Genomic DNA, 7,556 nt, shown 5'->3' on the forward strand with positions numbered 1-7,556 from the left:
CTTAATCACAGTTTGTATATTTTTCCACCTAAATAGCATTGTAGAGCTAGGACAATATATTTTAAAATACTATGCTGCCTGAAGTAACCACTGAAGTTATCTTTTTATTTTGTTTTTTTAAGTAGAAGAGCAAATCCCCTACAGATAATACAATTAAATACAGCATTTAATAAATATTTAAGTGAATTAATAGATAAATTGCAATTATATAAATAAAATATAAATTTATTATTCTTCACCAACTGTGGTGAACGTTACCTCTCTGCAGTAAGCTCTCAGATTTTAAATTGGATTTAATACAAAGGGAAAACACTGATAATTGAGGCCAGATGAGGGCCAAGTGATAAAATCAGTTTCAGGTAATAATTAAACAGGTGAAAATTGGAGGAGATGTATTTTGACTAGTGTGAAATATATTCATATTAAAAAATATGGTGATTGGGTAAATTACAAAGGCATATCCTAAAATTCAATTCACTTAAGGTGAGACTTGTTTTGAATTCATAATCATTTTTACAGCTATGTCTGCTAAATTAATGGCATTCATTAAAAAAATGTGAATAAACCCAAATTTCTTAGAAAAGATACCCATTACAGGATAATCTTGTTGTTAATGTAAGGAAAAAAGTATGAAATCACCATTTTCTACACCATCTTTCAAATACAAAATAGACCATAACTTATACATTACTGTGGTAATATTTTATTTCTTGCCACTAATTGTGTGTTTCATCAATATGGGGGAAGGGTTCCCTATGTAAACCTAAATGGCTGAAGGATTTTTCTCAGTAAACCTCAAGATGTAACAGGAGTGATAATGGAAAAATAATATTCAGTTGGAAATCTCTGGAGACTCTGCTACATGAGGTATAATTGGACAGGCCCAGCAACCCAGTATACCAATTTCCAAATAAAGATTTTTAGTCATAAGAAACATGGATACTCCAAATCCGTCTTGGGAGTTCAATCAGTAACAACAGGGAGTAGGAATACAGAAAATCATCTTAATTTCAAAAGTTCTACTGGAGAACAAAACCCCATAATATTCATTATTTAACTCTTTCCATTTGTAGATTTCACTTTTTAAGAACAAAGCATGGGAATGTTGATTTCAAGTAATTTCTTTAATTTATATTATTGTTAAAGCCCTTTGACTTTAAGATGTAAACTTCTCAGAGTCAATATGAAACTGTAATTACGAAAAAAATGCAATTTAAGACTTTAGAGACAGCTATACTCCCTTCAAATATGTATTTAAATATAATCAATAAATATGTAGGATAATCTTTTTGGTCAGCAAATCATAATTGTTAATTTATAGTTACATTAAACAAATCTAGCATAGTCTTCTTGAAAATATTTTCTCTCAGGCTATGTACAAGATTTTCTTTACCAAATATTATATATTTTCATAAAAATATAATACACCTCAACTCACATGCACACATAAATTATTTGGTCTAAGATTTTAAAATGCAATCAATTTTTAAATGTTTAGCTAACATTAAATAAATCAAAGCCTAATAATGTAAAAAGTGAGAATCTCTGCAAAATGATGCAAGTATTACAAGAGTGAGCATTTGCTATTTTGAGAATGGGAGCCTGGGATCTAATACTCCCAACTTAAAACATACCCTTATACTCAGTGGCTTTTCTATATATAAGCACTGACCTTTTCTCTATATTGCCTGCTCTCCTGTGGTATAGTGTGAAGTGGTTGGAAAAGAGATGACAATACCAATTCACAACCCTGGAACCCAACTGGGATCAGCTGCTGAAGATATTTCTGATCAAAAATAAAGAAATAACCTGCATCAGTGGGGCTTTTCAGCTTTAACAGCAGGAAAACTCTTCATATCTGTAATCTGTAATATCCACAAAAATAATTGGTTCTGCAATACTCTGACTTAAAAGGTGGTTTCAGCAATAAAACATACTACATTCTCATGATTTTATGTTTTTTACTCTTTATGTATTTAGTCTATACTCTGTGAATTTACTTCCACATATGCTTACTGAGTTTCAAGTAACAAAACGTGCTAAACCTGATGGTGTTCCCTTTAATAGTATTACTCCCCGTAGAAATTTAGTTGTGTACATTTGGCAGTACTAATTATTATTTTTCTCATTTATATAGAAACGATTTTTCCTGTTTGCTTCAACATATTATTTTTATTAAGAACTTTTTTTCTCGAGAAGCAAGGAGAGGATGCATGTATATTGATTTCCGAATCTCCTTAACTATGCTTTGCTTCTTGGCTAGAAAATGACGTGGCAATTCTGACAAATTATTTGCCAGCACAAAACTGGTTGGATTAAAGTGTTAATGCAAATATTATTAGGACTACTCCCAAATTTTCTGTCATCTAAGTGAATTCTCACAGGAAACTTCTTCCCCAAAGAACTTACCAAACACTAAAGACTTAAATACTTCCTAATATTTAATACTATTGTTGGGGTTATGTTTGCAGCTCTAGGAAAAATATATTATTCCTCACTCTTTTCTCTTTTTGCTGTCTGTGTTTAACCTTCTTACTGCATTTCTTTTTTTTTTTTAACTTTAAGTTCTGGGACACATGTGCAGAATGTGCAGGTTTGTTACATAGGTATACATGTGTCTTGGTGGTTGGCTGCACCTATCAACCCGTCATCTAGGTTTTACGTCCCCCATGCATTCGTTATTTGTCCTAATGCTCTGCCTCCCCTTGTCCCCCACCCCCCAAGAGGCCCAGGTGTGTGATGTTCCCCTCCCTGTGTCTATGTCTATGTGTTGTCATTGTCCAACTCCCACTTATGAGTGAGAACCTGCGGTGTTTGGTTTTCTGTTCCTGTGTTAGTTTGCTGAGAACGATGGTTTCCAGCTTCATCCATGCCCCTGCAAAGAACATGAATTCATTCTTTTTTATGGCGGCATAGTATCCCATGGTGTATATGTGCCACATTTTCTTTATCCATCCTATCATTGTTGGCATTTAGCTCGGTTTCAAGTCTTTGCTATTGTAAATAGTCCACACTTCTTTTTATAAAGAAAAAACAAAACAAACAAAATGAACAAAAACAAGTAAAACAACAAAGCAACAAGGAAAACCCTCATAGGGTTTTGGGCCAGTTTATGGTCTTCCTCTTCACTGCTTCCTAAATGGGTGCTGGCAGCAGTGTTTATACTTAGAGGCCGACACCTTCCTGTCACAGTAGATTGGAGTAGATAAAGACATTGATCTAAGTTGTTCTTAGCAAGTTCTCTCTCACGGAAAGAGTAGTTTCCTTCAAGTAGGGGATATATTATCTGAGCAGATATATTGGAATCTTCGGCCTTGTGAATACAGAAACAGAGTAAGCTGGACTTCAGAGAAAAAAAGAAATAGACGCAGAAAAGCAGTGAAAAACAACAACAATAATAACAACAAAACAAGCAAGCAAGCAAAAAATGAAAAAGAGAATATTACCTACTACTTTCTCAAATTATTTTCCAAACCTTTTGTTTCTTCTCTGGGCCTGGCCACATCCTTGTCCTCAGCATCAAAATATACTCTTATATCATAATATTTATTGCATTTGTTCCTTGACTTGTCTTCTATATGCAATCCAAATTCTTACCGCCACTGTGTATTTCTAGGCCAAGGAATAGACAGATAAATTCTTGACTCCCAAAACTGTTAGATTGTGATAATAGAAAATGATCTACTTCCTCAATCTTAGCGTGCTCAAGTGTGACAGGAGCCTCATGATACAGATTGCAGAGGATTGCTGTTGTGGGGAGGTAAATTCTGTGGTTTATGCAAACCACCTTACACAGCACCCATCATGCTTATAAAAATGTCTGTCGTCTTTCTTTCCAAATTTTCTCTGCATTTACTCATCTTTCATGGTCCCCAATAAAACAGCAGTTTTCTCCTTCTTGTATCCTATAGCCAGAGGAGTTTTTGGTTCTAGAACTGAGAGACAGTAGAACCAGCATGCATCTTTTTTTATTTTTATTTTTTATTTCATTTTATTTTATTTTTATGAGTCAGGGTCTCACTCTGTTGCCCAGGCTGGAGTGCAGTGGCACAGTCTCTGGTTACTGCAGCTTGGACCTGTTGGGTTCAAGTGATCCCCCTACCTCAGCCTCCAGAGTAGCTGGGCCCACAGACATGCACCACCACGCTTAGCTAACTTTTGTCATTTTTTTTTTTTTTGTAGAGACGGGGTTGTGCCATGTTGATAGGCTGGCCTCAACCTCCTGAGCTCAAGCAATCCAACCACCTTGGCCTCCGAAAATGGTCAGATTAGAGGCCTGCACCAGCATCATTTGAAATATTGAAAATAGGAAGCTGACAACTCTGGGCAGCACTTTGGAAGCAGTCGGTTTCCATTAATGAGTTGATTTCCCTTCCCTCATCCCTATCACTCATTTTCTCCCCTTTTTAGGTGTCTTATAGTCTCTGTTGTTTCTTTGTATCTACTCTAGAAAATTCTATCAGGCTGCTGTAAAAGAGGTCTCCATAATGAATATGGCTAGTTTTAGAAAATATACTAAAAAAAAAAGTATAAATATACTGGAGCCCAACTGGGATCCGCTGCTACAGATATTTCTGATCAAAAATAAAGAAATAATCTGCATCAGTGGGGCTTTTCAGTTTTAACAGCAGGAAACCTCTTCGTCTCTGTAATCTGTTATATCCACAAAAATAATTTGTCCTGCAATATCTGCAGTATATTCTTACTTATTAGCTGTTTCTTCATTAGATTTTGTACAACAGAAACAAGAGAAAACTTTACAAAAATTCACCCAAAAAAAGACAAAAGGTAAAAGAAAATACAAACTTAGAACCAAGAAAATGTAAACCAGAATAAAATGAAAGATCAAGAAAAATGTATGTAGCAATGTAAAATGAGAAGATGACATATGACACAGTTGAGACTCACATTTGATTCTGAGCCTGATTCTGATTCTGAGCCTCTTAGCCAAGCAAAAAAAAAATGAGTAATTAAGTGCATGAATTACAGCATATTGTTAACAGATATAATTGATTTTGAGGGGTGTCAGTCAAATTTATATGTTAATGTATTATTTTAGTTTTTAGAGTGGTAATATTGAACAATAATGGTTATACTGAAAGATCAATTTCCTATTTATTCCACTCTTCATTTAAGTCATATCAACATATAGAACAGCAACATATTCAAGTTATAGCTTTACCTTTACATCGTTTATATCATCCATGATAAGACACAATTGAAAATATTGTCCACATTTACCTCTTTCAAGATATTTTGCTATTTTCCACAGAGTTTTCATTGAGGTCAAATCTGTTCCTTCTGACCCTGTGTGTCCTTTTGTTTTCATTTTATTACAACAACCTCCTAAATGCTCTCCTTTCTTCCAGTTCCTTCCCAAAATTGCCAGCAGAATTGCTTTTTTAAAAAAAAAATCTGGTCGTTCCACTGGTTAAACTTTTCTGTATGTTATGCATGGCACAAAGTCTAAAATCCTTAGAAATTCATGTAAGCATTTTTCAATATTTCATCCACTGATCCTTTAAAAAAAAAAGCACAATGTATTATTTTGGTATAAAACATATCACCAGCTGATACACTTACTGCTATGTTGCTTTGCTTCCTTACTGTCTGTTCTCTCTCCCTCACCCACACAAACCCAGAGAAGAATTACTAACAGCCAGTACAACATACAGGTTTTTCTCCCACTTTCTGATACTCAGTATGCAAGCACTTTTCCATTAACAGGCAACTTAGTGGAGGGGTATTTATTGCCTGATTGGCCGTGCAGTTTGGCAATAAGCCCACTACATATTTCCTAGGACGTCTCTGAAATTCCATTACTCAGCCGGCAGGAAGGTCTTTGTCTTCCTTTTTCAGAAAGCCATGAATCTGTCACTTTCATATCCTTGTAATCAGAACTGCCAAGAACTGTGAGTAACTGCAAGAGTCATTGCAAGCTACAAGTTCGCTTGCCACAGGTTCATGGATATTGGTAGGAAAACAAACCTCTTGTGTTAAAGACAAAGGATAGTTTGTTAACCTCCTCTCGAACTTCTTATTTTCCGTAATCCTGCCCCTCTTTACACTTTTTCCTCGGGAATATCTTGGATATTTTTTACTTTTGCTCCTAGATTTAAATTTTAGAGATAGCTCATCAATTTACTTGAAAACAATATGCAATAAACAATTCCTTTAAAACCATAGATAAATATAGGGAAAATTGGCATTTTTAACCATATTTAGTTTTTCTAGTAAATAGCTTGATTTGTGTCTCCATTTATTTATGACTACTTTTATTTCCATCAATAAGTTTTCATGCATAGCCTAAATATCTTTTGTTTGATATATTCTTATTTAACTTTTGTTTTGGTTGCTGTTATATGTGAAACATTTCAACTCTTTATTTCTAGTTTAAAGAGATATCATTTGTTTTGGTTCTTCCTTTTCAAAATTGAATTTTTTTTTAATTTACTTTTCTACCTCAGACTTCTGGCTCTATGAAAATACAGAGCTGTGACTATAGAAATGAGTAGAGGAGAATAAAGATTTATAAGACCTTAAAGCTAAAGGAAGGTACGTAAAATATTTAAGTTCCTTTTTTACACGAATAAATAGATAGTTTTTCATTTTTTAAATTTAAATGATTTTGGTTTTGCTCTTGTCCTAAAACCCATTTTGGTTTCTATAAGAGTACAGTTTGTCTTTCTTCATCATACATTTAGGGGTTAATATTTTACGATGAGTGGGTATGTGTTTTGTAGTTAGAAAACTAATTATTTTTTTGGTCATTCGGAGAACAATATAAATCACCTTTCAGTGTGCTTGTATTAAACCGTTTTACTCTTCGTCATTACTACACACTACACTGATAAACTGTGAAGCTCTAAATTATACAAGATAAATGCAATAAGTGTTTGCATTCTTCCTAGAGCCCAGCATGAGAGCATCTATTTGAAGTTTTTTTTTTTTTTAATGATGTTGTGATATCCCTAATATTCATTGGTCCAGCCTACACTCAAGGAAAGGAAATTTTTTTCTTATTTTCTGTTAGATGTTTGTAGTATCTTAATTTTATTCCTATAGTAATAATTTGTATCTTCTCTCATTTTTCTTGATCCACTACCCTACTCCTTTTCAAAGGATCAGTATTTTGTGTTATTCTTTTCTTTGTCCTTCTCTTTTATGTTGATATGTGCTCTTATCTTTATTATTTCTTTCCTTTTACTTGCTTCTGGTTTAATTTGCTCTTCTTTGTGCAACCTATTTGTGTATACATCCCACAAGGTAGTTTCAAAATAAACTGCAAAAATTGACAGGCTGGTAAGAAACAGGCAAATCCACAATTTTACTTGGTATTCCAGTGCTGCTATCTCATTGATATATGAAATAAGTGGACAGAAAATCAACAAAGAGGTAGAAGACTTAAACAACGCTATCAAACTGAGCTAATTAACATATACTTCATGTTCCATACAATTCCAAAACAAGATTTCTGTGAAGTGTTTATGCAATAGTCACCAAAAGAGACTACATGCTAGGCATAAAAAAATTCTTAACACATACAGAAAGACTGC

Source organism: Gorilla gorilla, chromosome 2 (assembly GCF_029281585.2).
Source record: "Gorilla gorilla gorilla isolate KB3781 chromosome 2, NHGRI_mGorGor1-v2.1_pri, whole genome shotgun sequence".
Lineage (NCBI taxonomy): Eukaryota > Metazoa > Chordata > Mammalia > Primates > Hominidae > Gorilla > Gorilla gorilla.